General features: G+C 42.4%; 1 long non-coding RNA gene across 1 annotated transcript; it reads right to left on the reverse strand.

Moving 5' to 3' along the window:
* Nucleotides 1-410: 410 nt before the first annotated feature.
* On the reverse strand, nucleotides 411-18720 carry LOC310688200. The gene is made up of 3 exons (XR_014516806.1): nucleotides 18574-18720; nucleotides 8112-8198; nucleotides 411-680 (listed from the first exon to the last, which is right to left on the reverse strand). It is a non-coding gene; the product is annotated as an uncharacterized lncRNA (long non-coding RNA).
* Nucleotides 18721-19997: the final 1277 nt, after the last annotated feature.

The raw sequence follows: 19997 nt of genomic DNA on the forward strand, positions 1-19997 counted from the left end.
CACTCCTGCCCTTGAGGGTGGCCCAGCTGGGGCTGGATTGCCCGGATTAGGAGCCCTAATTGGCACAGGTGGCGGTCCTGGAGACATCCAGCCCTGCCTGGTTGGGGCAGGTACAAATGGCGCAGGGCAACATAGTCAAGGAGGACGAGGGACCAAATGCTGTGGAGGTTACTTATGGCTGGGTCTGGTGCTGTATGTGGGTGAAGGTCTGGTGGGGAAATTGTTCCTTTGGAGTCATTTCTCGGTTTGAGGGTTTTTGTTGTTGTTGCTGCTGCTGCTATTTCAGGGGTTTTTCCTATTGTGTTCAAATAAAAATATATTTCCCCTTATATAATGCCTACCAAAGATCTTTTAAAAACCTGCAGTATTAATTGACAAGCAGCAATATCAAAAGCAACACGATGGCCAGAAACAATTGCAATGTGAAAAACTTTATGGAATAATTCAAAACAGCAAAACTAACAAACTGAAGTCTCTGAAAGTCCTTAAATGAATCACGGTGCCAGACTTTACCCAGCGGAGAGCAAGCTGTGAAGCTTTGTATAATCAGTAAATTCTGATGTCCAACTCTGAACTCTGCTGAACAGTGTTTCTGGATAACAACTACTGTTTCGTTGAATTCTTCATCAGCCAATTAGTTCAACACTCGTAAGTAGAAAGATATGTAATTTCTTCATTAACTGAAAATAAAATATTCAAACGATGACCTGCACATGAATAACAACAACTTCAAATAGCGTAGAAATTATAAACTGTAACATAAAAAAGTTACATACCCAATCTTTTTTGAACAGATATAATATACATGGGAATGAAAAATACTCTGGAACAGTGCTCATGCGATTATGCAGTCACTGTTACTAACAGCATTTTTTGAAAAATATATATAGCCAACACCAGGTGATACTAATAACAAGGAGCCTGAGTTTAAAGACACGGTACAAAGTAACAGCAAAGATACAGATAATTAAATAAAACAACTGAGGTCTAATTCAGAGATAAGTCCCCCTGGAAGAAAAGTTCTAAACATAAAAATAAAATGGGTTTCTTGCTGCCGTAACTGTCGCTCGTAATATTTTCTGATACCATTTGTCTTCTGATTCACCCATAAATAATAAATCCGTGTCTGAATGATTGTGAGAAACAAAATGTTCTACCAGAGGTGAGCGACGCTCCCCAATCTGAACCCCAGCTGCTCGAGTGGGAGAGCCTATATACAATAGATTACAAGGGCATTGAATAAGGTAGACCATGTCTCTGGTCTGACATGTACTAAATCTGAAATTGGTTTTCTCATCATAAATTTCTTTAGTCTGTAAAGAAAATGGGCAAGATGAACATCTGCCACATTTATGGTGACCAGTTGGGCCCAGAAGTGCTAATGGTACGAGTAATAATAATAATAATAATAATAATAATAATAATAATAATATTTATTACGGCCATAGGCCCATACAGATAAAAACAAGACATAAATAACAGCTTGTGCACGTGGGAAAAAACAGCCGCTAAAACACCACTATAACAATAAAATACTGTAAGGTGGAATGACATACTGCGCCTTAATTAGCTTGTAGTGCTCCTTGGCAGCGCTTTTGGGTAAGGACAACGACCAGAAACCTAGCCACTTTCAGGGTCGTATGTATATCCTTATCCTGCAAGATTTGGGCAAGGTGGAATTTTGGTGGGGTACCCTCTAGCTTCTGTATGATTAATCCCAACAAATTTGCCCGTGGCACATTGAACAAGGGGCAAGTGAACATAATGTGCTGAAGCGACTCCGGCGTCTCCTTATCACATTCGCACATGGCGGAGGCTTGGCCCTTTGAGAATCTATGTCTCAGGACATTGGAGGGGAAAACATTAAACCTCGCTTTGGTGAAGGCCAGCCTATGGGCAACAGTCGAAAGGGAGGAGAGGTATGATGGAACGCAGTAAGTTAAAGTGATACCAATGTTCTGGGGCGAACAAACACCTCCCCCAGCGTATAATTTCGCTGTAAATCGATGTCGTCCAGTCTTTGGCGGATCAGACTTTGAGCAGTGATTTGATCTAGTTTTAGGGAATCTAAGGGAGAGATTCCATAACTCAGGAGTTTGGCATGAATTCTACTAGTCCAAAGGCTGGAGAATTCATCTCGCCATAAGCATTGGACAAGGTAATGGTCTGGTAGTCTGTGCCACAATGATAACCAATAATTGAAGACTTGCTTCCACAGGCAAGTTTCTAAGGATGCGATCTTCAATTCTAATCGCATGGCTGCGTTGCTTACGCACAGGGGGAGCATTAGGAGCCGACGTAGGAATTGGTTTTGCAGAGTCTCAAGAGGAGTAAGATCTGTCATCACGGCCCAAAGCGGGGCAGCATAAGCAAGCACGGGAACCACTTTTGCCTTGAACACCTTTAGGGCCGAGGGAACATGCAAAGCTCCATCCGAAAAGAAAAATCGGAGGAGCGCATATGACAGAGTTTTGGCCTTGTTAAGTAGGTGTTGAATTTGTGCTTTCCACCCCAAATTGTATTGAAAAATAACTCCTAGGTATTGAAATTTTAGGACTTGCTCTATTTTTGCTCCACCAAGCTTCCATTTGTATAATCTCCGACTTCTGGCGAAAATCAGAATCTTAGATTTAGCATGGTTGATGGTTAATTGGTTAAGTTGACAGTACGTGGCAAAGATCTTCAGAGCTCTGGTTAGTCCAACACGTGTATAAGATAGAATTACCGCGTCGTCCGCATATAAAAGGAGTGGACAGCAGTAATCCGCTAGTCTAGGCCCGTGTGTACTTGGAGATGAGTTGACTAGGGGAGCTCGCATGTCGCTGTTGAATAGGCAGGGAACCAATATACATCCTTGGCGCACTCCCTTGTTTATTGGTATCGAATTTGTGAGGTCGCCCGCAGGAGTGAGTCTCACTCTGGCAAGGGTACCTTCGTGGAGCTGGCTTATAAGCCATAAGAGTCTTCTATCGATGCCCTGTTTCGCAAGTTTCTCCCAAAGAATATTTCTAGGAACGCTGTCAAAGGCTGCCTTTAGATCTAAGAAGGCAGCACAAAGGTAGCCCCGGGGGGGGGGGGGGACACACGAGTACTTCCGTGCCAGATGGTAAAGAACTATCGCATGATCAGTTGTAGAGCGTTTAATTCTGAACCCTGCTTGTTCGTGACCAATCTGGTTAGTCTCGTCTGCCCATCGCAATAGTTTAGTCAGCAAAAAGCTGGCATAAATTTTCCCTATGATCGAAAGGAGGCTGATGTTACGGTAGTTTTCCGGCTCCATTGGGGAACCTTTTTTTATGAATTGGTACTATAATGGCCTCCTTCCATATTTTGGGGATGAGACCAGAAGCGTTGATTGTGTCGAAGGTTTTGGCCAAGATGTCAGCCCACCATTTTGGGTGTAGTTTGATGGCTTTAGCAGGGATCAGGTTGGGCCCTGGGGCTTTGCCCAATTTCAGCTGGGCTATTAGCTTGGCTATTTCGTCAGGATCGGTGGGAGGCCAAATAGGTAGGTGGGAAAACAGATGCATCAGATGGTCGGAGGGAGCATCTGCCTGTGAGAAACATTTCTTCAGGAACAATTCCCATGTCGGTGCTGGGATGACTGCCCTTGGGTATTTCCTCACCCTTCTGTTAATCAAAGACCAGAATTCCCTGGATCTATGTGGTTTTGAAGCAGTAATCAAGGCCTGCCAGCGATTGTGTTGCCACTCGCGTTTGGCAGTTTTCTGCGTGCGTTTGTAAACTTGCTTGGCTTGTGCATAACTAGCTGGCAGAGTAGATGCATCGGAGATCTTATATACATTGTATATAGCACGAAGGCGCTGTCTTGCTTGTTTGCACTGAGAATTATACCAGGGGGCACCGTAAGTATACTCGTTTCGATTTAATATTTTGGGTGGTAACCTGAAGAAGGACGTAAGATCAGTCGTATGATGGTGGAAGCGTTTCAACACTATGCTATACTCGTCTGAGGCAGAGCCTATGTTGGAATGGGGCCCGAGGATTTCTTTTTGAAAGAATTCCTGATACCTTTGAGCCTGGGTCTCCGACCATTTGATTCCTCTTACTTGGAGAGATTCGTTGGTTACCATCTGGGTCGCATGTCTATGGGCCTCCGACTGCCAGTTCAGGGAAAGCTTGGCTACAAGGGGAAGATGATCGCTAGATTGTACATTCTCGATCTTGAAGGTGGAAATACACTTAAGTAGATCACTGGAAACCAACAGGTAATCGAGGACGCTGTTTGATTTAACGCTCAGGTGAGTGAAATCCCCTGGAATATCAGGGAGACATGTTCCATTTAGGGGGACCAGATTTAAACGGATGGCCATTTGATAGAGGAGTACTCCAGCCTCATTAGCTCGTTGGTCTTTAGAAGTTCTCCTCATGATATGTTCCAGCTCATAATTATCAAGGTTTGGGGTAACCCACCATTTGGCTTTGGTCAGCGAGTCCCAATTTGCTGCTGTGCGGGCATTAAAATCGCCACCTATTATGGCCGGGGTATTAGGAAACTTAACATAGCATGAGAGCAAATGCTCTTCTAGCGAGCCCCATTTAGAGCCCAGTTCGGAGGAAGAACCGCCAGGTGGCAAGTAAACATTTGTAACTAGAAGTGAGATCTTTTCCCCCGCAATCAGTCCGGTAAGGGCGTAAGGAGGCAAGGCCTGTACTAGGGTAAGTTTAGAGTACGAGTTATAATTTATTTGATTTTTTTGTGGCTGGCCGGCAGTGGCTCCGGAAAATACTTCAGCCACAGCATAGGAAAAATAAATAAATAAATAAATAAATAAATAAAACAGTAAAAGAAAGGGGGAAGCAAATGTAGTAATGAAACAAATGCAAGTTTAACAAATGGATGTCAAAGTGATTTGTAACTTTAACAAATGTACATTAAAAAGAATGAAATCTAAAAGAATGAAAACAAATGAAAATGTGAAAATTGCCCTTGTCTAGACAGGAAGCAAAATGGGAATCTTTTGCTAGTAGAGTAAACTGTGCCACTTAGAGAGTGGATGGTGTCTAGGGATGGCAAAGAAATTCTATTCCGTTTACATATAAAGGTAAACTTAGCAAATTCACGTTCTGCAAAACAATATGCCAACCAAAACACAGCCATCGTTCAGATTTGCACTTACCCAGATTTTGCCGTGCAGGTGTCCAGTAATGTGTACAAAAATGCTTATGCTGTTGTCTATGTTACCATTGTAAAGTGCGCACAAAAATGCATTTCTTAGGGGAAATAATGTAGAAAATCCATCATATTAGGGAAAACTGTTTACAAAAATGTGTATATTAGGGGAAATTGCATATGAAAATGTGTAGAGTGGGAGAAAGTTTTGCATACATGCTGATCAGTGTGAAATGTGGAGAACTTAAGATTGAAAAAAAGAGAAACTGAGAGAAACAAAAAATGACAGATTCCCCCATTCCTAGCACTGATGCCATTTTAATGCTCCTCCTGTTAGTCGAATGCTATCTTATCAGAAAGAACATTCTGGTTCAGCCCACTCCTAGCTACGTGAGTTGTCTACTTGCAAGGAGTTTTTAGACCAGAGAGCATTTTAGGCCTTTTGCTCTCAGCCTGAAGTCGTATTTTCTATTTAGGCACCTCATAGCACCTTCTTCTGCTCTGTGTCAAGACTAGGCCACCCTTGCTGCAGAGGTGACCACTAAGACTATGGGACAGTGGTTATTTTGGCCACACAGTTAGTACTTGACTCTCCATTCCCTTATCCTGACAGTCTGAGTGACCTCTGAAATGAATCAGGTGACACTGTGGGGAAACGTTGCCTTCAGTTGCCGTCTTTAACAATAAACCTAAGATTCCTGGCTTACTGTTTGTGCATCTAAACCTGAATGAAACCAAGCAGCCACACAACACAACAAAAGATTGTTGGAACATGAGTAACTGAAAGCTCCTTATCAACACAGAGAAATGACTATTTTAAGAAAAACAATGGAAGAAAGAAAACGCTTTTAAAAAATGAGCTCCAGAAAATCCATTTTAAAAACTATGAAGTACACACAACCTAGAACCATTTAGGAGATATGGATGTTAAACAAAAGAAGAGATTATTTTATTTCTCTTTTCCATCACCCTGGTTTTAAAATGAACTGTTAGCCAGTTTGTTTGACTCCAACCTGATTTTCAGGTTTTATAAAGTCCTGGATTGTCAAAGCAAATTTAATTTATTTAATTCTTTGTTCTTTCTCCTGACTACCAGCAGAGCAGCTTTCAGTGCCGTCTTTCTTAACTGCAAATGCCAGGTAGTTTGGGCTGAGATCTGGTGTCATGTGCTGCTCATGATTGACAGCACAGACATTTGACTCTCTTTGCTGAATGTGTTTGAATAGACTGGAGAGGAGCTGTGAACTTACAGCACGTGGAATGAATGAAATTTTTAATCCTGAACTGATTCCATCCAAATTCATAGAGCACCAGATGCATAGTCATAATAGCCAATCACAAGCATGCAGTGCAGTCCGTGCTTATGAGATCATAATACTTAGAATTTATGCAGCACATTTCAAGTGCTAATTGTACTTAATAGGAATTACGTCAGTAATCTTTGCATCCTCCCTATAGGCTAGGCTACTGTGGGGAGAGAAAAGTAGCTTTTCTAAGGCTGTCTAGTGAGTTCCTGAATCCAGTACATCCCAGCTCACCTTGCAGTGCAGCCTGATGCAAGTCTACATAGAAGTAAGTCCCACTGTGTTCATTGGGGCTTAGTCTCAGGAAAGTGTGCCGAAGGTTGTAATTCTGCAAACACTTATTTGGAAATAAGTCCCACTGAACTGTAGGGTCCAATGAATCTGCTGTCACTCAAAGAAGATGCTCAGAATGGTCTCTAATATATAATAATAATAATAATAATAATAATAATAATAATAATAATAATAATAATAATAATATCTTTATTGTCATTGCCCCCTTTGGGGACAACGAAATTACTTGACTGCTCCATAAAAACACTAATTAAACAATACAGTATAATACAGCAAGGGAGATTAGATGACTTTCAAAGTCCGGGCTTCCCATTCAGGGCCGAGATCGCTCTGGAGAAGAAGCTGTTCTTAAGACGGCTCGTTCTTGTCTTCATCGTCCTGTATCTCCGTCCCGATGGCAAGAGCTCGAAGAGACAGTGACCAGGATGCGATGGATCTTTAACTATGTCCAGTGCCTTCCTATGGCACCTTGTGGCATAAATCCGCTCTAAGGTGGAGAGTGGGCAGCCAACAATGCTCTCTGCTGCCTTAACAACCCTGCACAACCCCATCCTGTCCTGGGTAGTAACAGCTTCCGTACCACACACATAAGCCATAAGTGAGCACGCTCTCAATGGCACAGTGATAGAAGGCAAGCAGCAGAATCATAGAACGGTGGAGTTGGAAGAGACCCCAGGGGCCAGCTAGTTCAACCCCCTGCAACGCAGGAATATGCAGGTGGTCTGTATGTGGACTTGGCATAATCAGCACCACATGATAACCAAAAAAGGTAACTGGCTTCCCATATAAAATATATTTGAAAAGAAATTAAAGTTTGGAGAACTTGCTTGAACACCATTTCTCAACACATTAGCTCCAGCTCTTTCATCTACACCAGTTTGACTTTATTCTTGCACATTCTACCTTTTTTTAAAAAAAGAACAGAGCTGGATTAACATTCATTGCAAGATTACTAGCAACTATCATATAACAGCGGGACTACAAAATAATTAGAGAATAGCCCGCTGGTGGACTATCTTCTGTTCATCCCTGCTCTATCCTATGCCCTTTTAAAATGTGTTGTTTTTTTGGAGGAGGGTTATTGGGTTGTTTTTGTTTTTATTATGTTTTTATTATGTATTTTGTGGTTTTATATCTTGATTTTATTCTGTGAACCACCCTGAGACCCCTGGGTATAGGGTGGTATATAAATGCAATAAATGATGAGGATGTAACATATGGAAAGGCTCTAGGTTCACCTGAAGCCTTATATCATATTATTATCACTGCACAGAGGTCGTGTGAAGCCGAGATCAAGGTCCTGCTGAATCTCAAAGGGGAAGGCAAGTCACCTTTGACTATTTTTATTCCCCTGCATTTTTCCTAATGCAGTTAATTACCTGCCCAGTTGCTTCCTTTCTTCTTCAGGTTCCAAGTTGCTCCTTCAGTTCCAGCTAATGTCCAATGTATGTAGAGCAGCATTCCAGCTATATGCAACAGAGCACAATAGAAAATGATAAGCAAATAGCTCATTATGCAAGGGGAACCATTCAGAATCTGCAGAAGAGGACTGCAGCTCAGAGCAAAACAGATTTTAAATAAATGTACATAGGATCGCAATGGAACCCCTGTCAAGATGAGGAAATACCATTGCAAGCAGTAAATGTCTGTCACAACAGGCTGTATAACATCACAAGGTTACCTGCCTCAGCACAGTTGTTGCACTATGGGGCAATGAACCACTTCAAAATGTCTCTTTGTCAGAAGGAGTGATTTCCGAGAGCTTTCACGAAGATAGAATTGTGTCCAAGCCTGATTCCTCCCTCTTATCTACCTGTGTGAAGTTGTCTCCCTCAATTTGTCGGTATCACTTAGGAACAAATCACTTCCTGTAGCGAGAGGCCAGGGGTGGAAGAATCTGTCAATTCTGATTTCCCTCTATTTACCATTTTCAGCTATTAAGCTCAGTTTCCCCATTTCTGCATCAGTTTGCAATTAAAAAACCTACATGGAATTTCTTGTGCTTTTGCATACACATTTCTCCTGATATACACTGTTTGTATATTTGCCTAACATATGGTTCCCTGCTATTTTCCGTGATAAGCATTTTTGCACACTGCTTTCACTAATGTGCTCTTTCTGCTGCACCCATTCCCCTAATATATGCACCTTTACATTCTTTTTTTGTTTGGCAGACTGCATTGCAATATTCAAAGAAGTGCGAATTTCAAAGGCTAGCTGTGTTTCAGTTTCTGTAGTGCCTGTGGATGTGCAAATTAGGTGGGATGGCATTGAAATATGACCCCAAACACCCCCCCCGGCCCTTACAAAAGGTAAAGGACCTCTGATAGTTAACGACTCTGGGGTTGCAGCGCTCATCTGGCTTTACTGGCTGAGGGAGCCGACGTTTGTCCGCAGACAGTTTTTCCGAGTCATGTGGCCAGCATGACTAAGCTGCTTCTGGTGAAACCAGAGCAGCGCACAGAAATGCCATTTACCTTCCCGCCAGAGAGGTACCTATTTATCTACTTGCACTTCATGCTTTCGAACTGCTAGGTTGGCAGGAGCTGGGACCGAGCAATGGGAGCTCACCCCGTCGCGGGGATTCGAATCGCCAGCCTTCTTTTCAGCAAGCCCTAGGCTCAGTGGTTTAGACCACAGCACCACCCGCAACTTACTAGAGACATCTAATCAATGTGAATAGTGTTAGTTCTAGTATTTTGTGATTGGTTAAAAAAGAAAAAAAAATACTATATATGAATTCCCTGAATGCCTAGATCCAGGTTGAGGGAAACTACTCTTTGGTGAGCAAGCCCAAGCAGAGATTTAAAGTCACAAACATGCAGCAAAGTGTGGACATATAAGCTGTTAGACTTTTAAAATATCCCCTTCTAAGTCACTTCCAGAGTTTCCCACTTCCCTTAGCATAGAATAAGACCACAGGTTTGGTAAGTTAAAAATGGTTTACCTACAGACTCTTCAAATGTCAAATTAATGTGCTTTTCCATACAACAGCAAGAAAAGTCAGGCAGTTTAACTTAGGTTACCAAATGGTAAAATGTTTATAAATTATTTGTATAGAAACACAAAGGTGGTTTTCTAAAGCCACGTGGTCTAAGCTTGGAGCATCCAACTATGAAATCCTTACTGGTTGGGTTTACAAGGTGAAAGCAAAAGAACAAAGAGTTTAGTAGCTCTTCCTCCCAAGGTGAGGGCATGTGACCTAGCTAAGCCTGTCAGGACAGCTTACTCTATGGTGTTAACCCCTTCATAAATTAATTAGAGTTAAGCATGTTGGTTAAATGAGGCTGATTTATGCAGCAAATATCTCAGCTTCCAAAGTCAAAATGTGGAAGAATTTTCTGTTACCATGCATGTTTTACAAAGGAGATACAGATGAATTGTAAGCCTGAGAAATTCAGTGCATAAAACTTGTGCTGTAGGTGGCAAACATAATATAGCGTCTTGGAAATCACAATTTCAGTAAAACTAAATCAATAAAACAGCAAATAGCAAAAACAGGACACGCGTTCCTGTTGATGTTTTCATGGTCCATTACATTTGACAGCCTTAACTAGCAACTTTATTTTTTTATCATATACACGGATGGGTGAATAGATATTCCTTTTATACTGCTGTTGAAAAGTTATATTCAAGGCATTGGTGTACAAAGCCATAGGTAAAGTAAAGGACCCCTGGATGGTTAAGTCCAGTCAAAGGCGACTATGGGGTGCAGCGCTCATATCGCTTTCAGGCCGAGGGAGCCGGTGTTTGTCCACAGAAAGCTTTCCAGGTCATGTGGCCAGCATGACAAAATGCTTCTGGTGCAACAGAACACCATGACGGAAGCCAGAGCGCATGGAAACACCGTTTACCTTCCTGCCACAGCAGTTCCTATTTATCTACTTGCACTGGCGTGCTTTTGAACTGCTAGGTTGGCAGGAGCTGGGACAGAACAATGGGAGCTCACTCTGTTGCGAGGATTCAAACCACCCACTTTCCTATCGGCAAGCCCAAGAGGCTCAGTGGTTTAGACCACAGCGCCACCCGTGTCCCACCGTATACAGCTTGGGACCAGCATTCTTAGAAGATCACCTCATCCCCTACATCCTCAGTCAATCACTGTATTCTGCAGGAAAGGGCATCCTGCAGATCCCATTGTATCAGGAGGGACATTCTGCAGGATGTCAGATTCGGCCCCTTCCCTTTGGAACTCCCACCCACTGCATATCCAACAGACTTCTTCTCTTGTATCTTTTTGGCTCCTGCTAAAAAGACACCTCTTTATCACAGATGGTATCTGTATTAGATTGAATTGATTTTATACATGCATTGTGTTGTTTTTAATTGTTTTTATAGCTATCTATAAAAAAGCTTTTATTTTTAATCTGTTATTCAGTTGTAAATCTCTTCAAGATGCCTTGTGGAAAGCAATTCAATAATAATAATAATAATAATAATAATAATAATAATAATAAGAAGAAGAAGAAGAAGAAGAAGAAGAAGAAGTAAATTAGATATTAGGATGCTGAACACTGCTTCAATTTTTTAAAAAGATCACACTTGCATCATTCAGTTGCAGATTCATGGAATATACATAATGCCACTTATGTCATGGTAGAATCCAGTATAACTTTCAGAATAGTGCACTGAAAAGAAATGTGAGAGATTTGAAGTTTTGATATGAGTCTACTGTGCCTGCCAGAATTTCAGTACAAAAGTATTGCATGAGAAAGGCTAAAGATCACCAGTGTCAGAAGCAATGATTCTTCAACATCAACGTCATTGGACTGGTCATATTGTTCAGGTACCTGATTATTGTCTTCCAAAGCAACTGCTCTATTCCGAACTTAAAAATGGAAAGCATAATGCTGGTGGTCAACAAAAGAGATTTAAAGACTCTCTCTCAAGGCAATTTTAAAAAAATGTAGTATAAACACTGATAACTGGGAATCACTAGCCTGTGAGCGCTCCTATTGGAGAACAGCTTTTACCAAAGGTGTCATGGACTTTGAAGATGCTTGAACTCAGGACAAAAGGGAGAAATATGATAAGAGGAAGGCACAGGCACACTTGGCAAACCCTCACCATGATCAACTCGCTCCTGGAAACCCCTGTCCCCAGTGTGGAAGGATGTGCAGATCCAGAATTGGCCTTCATAGTCACTTATGGACTCACTGTTAAGATCGCGTTCATGGAAGACAATCTTACTCGGCTATGAGTGATCGCCAAAGAAAGAAGATATACTGAAATATGCAGGCACAGGATTCAGTAACAAGTTGAATTCAGGATTCAGGGCACAGGAGACAGTGGAGTGACAAGCTCCAGAAGTGATTTACAGTCTGTTGCCCTGTTTCAAGGAAAAGTCAGATGTCCATGCTGAATAGTGTTGCTCTGAACCATAGGACTATAGAATCCTAGAGTTGGAAGAGACCCTGAGGGTCATGTAGTCCAGCTCCCTGCAATGAAGGAATCTCAACTCAAGCATCCCTGACAGATGGCCACCCATCCTCTGCTTAAAAACCTCCAAGGAAGGAGAGTCCACCACCACCTTTCGTGGGAGTCTGCTGCTTCATGCTTTGAAGAACTTGGAGAAAGTATTTGCATCTTGTGTAAACGATGACAGACACAAGTCCATCCATGCTTGGCTCAGACTCCTGGCAGTCTCTCAACTCATTTCAGCTCTGGAACTTTGTTTGCTGTGCAGATTTAACATGAATAGTTGCTGCTCACCCCTGTTACCACCCTATTTTCATTTAAGACATGCTTTGCGCTTTGAATGAATGTGCAAGTACATTCACATCCACTGAGAACTCGACCATAACTTGTCAATTAGGGGCCTGGTCACTGCTCAGTGAAGCATGAGGGGATATTTTCTTATGTAAATAGGACAGGGCTCAGCCAATTTAACAAAACTCAATCATTAATTGAACAGGAAAAAGTCCATATTGGAGCCTTCATGCCAACTTGCACTTTATTTCCTGGACCCAAGTCGCCCTTCCAGTTCTCCTCCCCCCACCCCCTTATCTCCAGTTCCTCACTTCATTTGAACAGTGACAATTCTCAGCAGACGCCTGTGCTTCTGAGATCAGATTTCCATCAGAGGCTGCAAACTTAAGCACAATATCTTCAGCAGGACATATTGCCAAGGAAAAGTGTTTAAGACTGTGATCTGTTTAAGACTATGATTCTGTGAAACAGGAAGCTATGGCGCTTATCGTTCTCCTCCAGAGAGTAATCTGCTTTTTAAACGGGTGGTTTATTCTTAAACATTTCCCCCCTTTCAGGTTAACTTTATTCGCTGCGGCTAGGTTTAATGATTTCTGCTGCTCCCTGCTTAATGCGATTTTCTAGCACAATCCAGCTAAGGTTAAGTACTCTAAGACCCATTGGTTTCCATAGGAAAGTTAAGGCCACAATCCCAAACACCTTGACTGGAGAGTCAGCCCCAATACACACAACGGGACGCCTTTTTCTGAGTCAAGATGCAGGGTATGGTGGTGCATGTGCCCCTTATGGAATCAATGGGACTTTAAACTCATTAACTACGATGGGTTTGTATGTTCTGTGGATAGCCACTTTCAATATCATACATTTTGAAACAAGTCCAGCAGAAAGTCCTGAGTGCTGGACTCAGGGATACTAGGGCAAGAAGATGAGGGCAGCTAAAGTAACTGAAATGCTGAGTTTGTCTTTCAGCCTAGCTCACCCCTCATATCTTTGCACTGAGAATGTGGCACCACACTGGCAGTGTGTCTGTCAGCAGTGTGTGTGTCAGCTGGCACCAAAGGCCACAAAACTACTGTTAAATTGCTTGAACTTGGCCATGCTGGCACAAGGACACACTGTGTCCCATAAAACATTTCTGCTGATGAAAAAAGATGCAGTTGGATTTGGGATGAACAAGTCCATTCCATCCATGTCTGTGGGTTGTTGTTTTTGAGTTAGGAAAACCTTTTAAAATCTGCATACTTTTACCATATATATAAAAGCTCTTTTGCTTTTATAAGGTAACTCTGTTTCTTTCTTTTAAACAATTTTTATAGTGACTTGGAGCAATCTTGTCCTACAGCTTCATCCAAGGACTGCAAGCACTGTGCCTCCTTTGCTTGTGTGGTGCTTATGTTTCTCAAATATCAGCCTCCACCCACCACCAGAATGTGTGCAAGGTTCTTGGGGACTCTTAGGCAGTGTATTTGGGTCCCAACCATTTCTTTTATTTCAGTCATTAAATACTGCTCTTCAAATAATAATAATAATAATAATAATAATAATAATAATAATAATAATAATAATAATAATAATAATATCACCATGGCTATTTACAACACACACATGCGGCCGTCAGAACAGGAACGTTTTCAGCAGGCTTTGACAAGTTGCCAAAGAAGGTGCCTGCTGAACTGTTGGCAGAGCTTTCTGCTGGGCTGGGCCCATGGCACTCAAAGCTCAGTTTATTGTTGTCCAATGAGCCTAGCCAACTTGGGGAAAGACCAAAGATGTTCCTGCAGATGATCTCAGTGACTGAGATGGAATAGAAGTTGTTCAGCATTTTGTAAATTAATGCAAGAACTTTGAACCTGGCTCAGGTGTAAGAAGCCAGTACACGTGTTTTAGCAATTGTGTCCTATGTTGTCCACCATGTGCCCCCTTTTGCCGTCTGGCTGCTGCATCCTGCACTAGGCTCAAGGGCAGTCCCACAAAGTAATCCAGCCTCAAGTTTGCCTATGCATAGACTACAGTGGTCAGGCTATCCATGTCCAGAAATAGCTGTAGCTGGAAACCAGACAAACTAGTAAAAGTCATTACTAGCCCAAGAGGGCACATGGGCATCTGGTGACAAAGACATCTCCAGGAGTACCTCCAAGCTATGCCCTTGTTCCTTCAGAACCCCATCCAGAAAAGTTAGCTTGCTGATACTCCAGACACAGGAAACACCCACCCAATGAGCTTGCGTCTTCCCAGGATGGACCTCATCCATCAAACACCAATCCAAAGCTTTCACAGCCTCTCCTGATTCAGATGTTTTGGAGAAGTAGAGCTGTGTGTGTCATCAGCGTACTGGTGACACCTTGCTCCAAAACTCCTAGTGCCCACTCTCAGTGGATTTTCATCATCTTGTTCCTGCTCCTAGGTTGCTGCAGAATAAGCAATATGCTGCTGCTTTGAGAAGGTATGTGCTGTCACTGCTCTTGAAGCCAAGGATGGGTTGGTGTTTGGGAACTTATTAATGCTTATTAATGCTTATCACTCCTCAGATTCAGGCAGTTCAATGACAGTTTCAAAAGGATGTACTGATAAATGATTTTCCGGTAGTTTCACACAGTATGTGGTGGCTCCAATAAGCCTCTTTTTCAACAAAGAACATTGAGAGTCTTTGGAAGTTTGAATGGGTGAATGACAGTCTTAAGCTCCAAAAACCAGGCCTTTTCTTCACCCTTTTATCGGCCTTCTACCAATCGAACTAAGACTCAAGCTGCTGTCTAAGCAATTTACTTGTTCATAGAAATGTGTGGTGATTTATTTATTTATTTTAAATGTGCAGACATCTGTGATGTTTCATTTCAGTTCACCAGTGAACTTTGCATTAGAGATTCCATGCACATGTTGCTCTGTGTAAATGAGTAGACAGAAAGTTGTGGCCTCAGTTTAGATCCACTTATATTTTGAAAAACGATTAGCAAAAGTATTAGAACACACACACACACACACAGTCTGATTTGCAAACTACTTGAGAGCATATACAGATGTAACACACTTTGCTCCTACTAAAGATGCTATTAAGTCCTAGTGCATGTGCCTCTTTCTCCTATACATGATTACTCAGAAGTAAGCTCCACCAAGTTCAATTAGCTTTAGTCTTAAATAGGTATGCACAGAATAGGAGCATTTGCTTAATGAATGCCAGAGACTGCAGTTGATTAATAGCAACCCTTTTATTAGCGACCATACAACAGCCCTAATGCAGACCTTACTTGTGCTTCACTCCTAATTTCACTTTCCATTCCATACCATACAAGGCATTGCCCATCTATTCAAGATCACATTTCACCACAGCCTTACTCAGTAATAAATGCCTCTGAAATTGCAGGTGGTAAATTAGATCCCCATGGCTGCAGTGAGGCAGCTCTATGCACACAGACTGTGCTGATGCAGCTGATCAAAATGCAGCTGCTCATCTGAATGCTCATCTGTATGGCAGGGCTCATACAGGCCCTCCTGAAATTGCCAGATGAGGTTGGTGCAAGGCATTCTCAACCAGAGCTGCTAATTGTGTGAAACTAATTAGGCACAGCTAGAGGTAGATCAAGGCCATTTCAATAAAGTACACTCCTTTATCTGGTTTGTAGATCTCAGACATCACTCTATCCGCTGGTCAAAATATTTTCACCTCAATTTTAAAGTTAATAGGCAGAGATGATAAATACACTATCAATAAATAAGTACTGCACTCTTTTTTCTTTTGAAGGTAGAGGAGCTGTTGCATGTTTTTATAGGCTACTGAACAAAACAAGTTGAAGTCCTAGAATTCTCAAAATGTGGATTGGGATCTGATAGGAGGCACCTGCAGGGGACCTACAGATTTTGGGATTATGGGAGTGACACTCGGCTATTTGAAAACTGGCAGATGTGGGGAGAGGCATTCTATCAACTAGCTGGGTCCTAAGCCATTTAGGGCTTTGGAGATTAAAGTCAACATTCTGAACAGGTAGCAAATGGGTAGCTAGTGGAGTTTGTGCTATACTTTGCCCTTTCTTGTTGCACTTTTCATAATATGTGAAGTCACATTCTGCCTTCCAACCCATCTTTACAGGCAGATCAATGTAGAGCGCACTGCAGCTGTCCTTGTTATGCAATTTGTGCCACCACCAGCCACCACTCAGATTGTTTTCTTGACAGAACCTCTTCTAAAAATCTGATAAAACCACAAGAATAGCCTGCTGGATCAGGCCAATGGCTTATCTAGTCCAGCATCCTGTTCCCACAGTGGCCAGCAGTGGGAGACCAGGGAAAAGAACATGAAAACAAGAACACCCTGTTCTCCCACGGTTTCCAGCAACTGGTATTCAGAAGCATTGTTGCCTTCGACTGTGGAGGCAGAGCACACCCATCCTGGCCAGGGACCATTGACAGCCCTCTCTTCCCCCATGAATTTATCCAATTCTCTTTTCAAGCCATCCATGTTGCTAGCCATGGCTGCCTCCGGGGGGGAGCAAGTTCCATAGTCTGACTATGCCCTGCATGAAGGATGACTTTCTTTTATGTGTCCTAAGTCTTCCAACATTCAGCTTCATTGAATGTCCAGTGTTATGAGGGAGAAAAACTTTTCTGTCCTTTTTCTCGATGCCATGTATACTTTTATAAACTTCAGGTTTATAAAATAATTCTCTGCAGTGCTGGGGAGGGCAGTTGCACCATTGCAGAGCAAGACAAGGCCCTTGACAGGAGTGTCAGCCATGCCAAATGGAAAACCCTCCAGATTTGGCATTAACTTATTAGATTCCACAAGTCTTCAAGGATGGAAGACCATTTTATTTGACTCCCTGCCCTTGCAGGAATTAACATCAATGCAAACTTTACCAGAGAGTGATCCATTCATGACAATGGAATAATTGGAATACAAATGCAAGATTGTAGGTATGTCTCCTGCTATGTATTTGAATGGCTCCCTTTGTTAAACTGCTAGCTAATAATCAGAATGGTGGGATCTGTGCATCACAGAATACAGAAAAACAATGGGAGAAATATGCATGTATAAGAATGCTGTTTGAAGGTGCGCGACACAGTGGCATTAAATAAAACTATGGGTGAAACATCAGGGCTTAGACTGACACACTTTAAAAATAGGCCATGCTGGAAAGAGACATATATGGTACTGAGCAAATGCCAATATTCCACCAGGCTACAGAACAGAAAAAGAGAGAAAGGAAGCAGGGTTATTCTATCACTGCTGCTCAGAGCTCCCTTTGTCTCTTCCACAACGGTCACCTAGCAGCAGTCATTCCATCAAGCTCCCTACACTGTTTCCATCCCAACTGGTCATTATAACTTCAAGAACTAGTACCTGAGCTTGTTCCGTTCCTCCTTTCTCCCTATTCCCTTTTCCTTTTATGTCATCTATTTTAGGTTGTTTTTCATTGATCTGTAAAACTGCTCTGGAACCGCAGGTCTAGGGGCCAAATATGGCTACGCCTCTCAAGATTCTCTGTAAGCTCTACACCTGCTCCACACCCTCCATGAATAGTTTTGCCTGGCCAGAGTATTTTCTTGTAATGACTTCTCTTGCTTGCCTGGAAGAAGTGAACACATCCATGCAAAGCATCAGTGGGGAACCTGAAGGCCTCTAGATGTTACTGGACTACATCTCCCTTCATCCTTGATCCTTGGTCTGGCTGGAGCGACAGGAGCTGAAGCTGCAACATAGCTCAGTCAGTAGAGCATGAGACACTTAATCTCAGGGTTGTGGGGTCGAGCCCCACACTGGGCGAAAGATTCCTGTATTGCAGGGGGTTGGGCTAGATGACCCTTAGGATCCCTCCCAACACTACAAAAATTGATAAAATGATTAAAAAAAAATGTTGCAAGTTATTGTATTGGGAACACTAACTTGTCCCTTTATACTCTACTGCTGTGATATTCTAAACAAAATTAACTTTCATTAGTTTGATGGGGCATGAACTTCATGCTCTGTGGTTTCTAGAAAAATTAGTATTTCACCTCTGCATTTATTGCTTCACATTTGTGAAGTACTTCCAGATGATTTGTGGTGATTGTCCATGACTGATATTGTGAGGAAATTCCAATATTCCAAGATCCTAAAGTCACAAAAAAACCAACAACAAAAAAGTCAAATGAAATTACCTCTAAAATATTATGAACCAGATGCAGTGAGTTGAGCTACAACTATATGACCTATTTGTGAGTAACTATTATCTTAACTGCTTTTGTTGTGCTGTATTGTTAATGGGGCTCTGAGCTATTTAAATTGTTTATAGTGGAGAAACTTCTGCGTGCTGGGCTTCTCTTTTGGCCTGCCCTGTGGAAAGGGGGCTGTGGGGCTGCCCCCCACTTCTCTCTGGCTTCTGGGCTCCTTCGCCTGGGATCCCGGACTTCTCCAGTTTCACTTCCGCTTCTCTTCTCCAGGAACTGAGGTCCAGCTAGGAAGTGGGACAAGCGGAAACTCCTCTCTCCTAGCCTTCACTTCCACTCTAGGAATTGGCAGCTCTATTGTTGCTGTTAACCCTTGTGGAGCCAGGCAGCAGGAACCTCTTGGCTGCTCCAAGGAGAGAGCAAGGAGAGGCACTTGGATTGAGGGGTATGCATCAGCTTGTGAGGGGGCGGCTTATCGGAAAGTGATGCTGCTGAACGTCTCCAACTAGATTCAGGGTGTATATGTGTGTTAAGAAACCATATATCATAAAGACACCACAGTCTCTGCTGTGCCTCATTTCCAAAAGGAAACACAGCCCCTGGGAAGCCTTCCTGGTACCCTGGAATCTCACACCACTCGGAGATTGGGGTGGCTTGTAACAGTATAATAAAACAAACATATATATACTAGCCTATAGGGGTGATACTAATTAGGCCATTAATATCAGGTGTAACATAGCTTGTTGGTTATCTTGCTTAGATTGTATATAATGGAGTTAAAGCAGCCCTATCTGCTATCCTTTGCAACACATCATAAAGCTCATGAAATGCTCTGCTCTTATGAGACACTTCATGGACAATAAGGCTAAGGAAAAAAAGAAGTGTTTAAAAAGGTCATCATTTTTCATATCAAACAACAAGGACAATTATCAAACGGAAGCAGCCTTCTCCACCAACATTTTCAAAAGTGTGTTACCTAGGGCTGCCATACGTCTGGAGTATGGCAGTTGGAAACAGGATCTGGTCAGCAATTGCTGTAAATGTCCAGGAAAATTTGGACGTTTGGCAACCATGTCAGAAGTCTAGATTTTGGCAAATTTCCTTAATATTAGCTCAAAAACTTCGAGAGAGAGAGAGAGAGAGAGAGAGAGAGAGAGAGAGAGAGAGAAAGAAAGAAAGGGAGATTTGGAGGGGGGAAGGAAAGGCTCAACAACTTTTGTGTCCGGATTTTCACTTTTTGAAATATGACAACCCAAGCATTACCCTAGGTAAGGTAGCTGGGGGGTTTCCAGTACTGGCTTCCGCTTGCATCCCGGAATGTCCTATTTTTTGGTCCAGTGCTCTGACATGAGTCCTTGCACCAGAGTGCCAGACCAGAAGACGCTCACTCTGGCAGGAGTCAGTGGGGTAGGCCA

This window comes from Podarcis liolepis (genome assembly GCF_965112155.1).
Source record: "Podarcis liolepis genome assembly, chromosome: 10".
Classification (NCBI taxonomy): domain Eukaryota; kingdom Metazoa; phylum Chordata; class Lepidosauria; order Squamata; family Lacertidae; genus Podarcis; species Podarcis liolepis.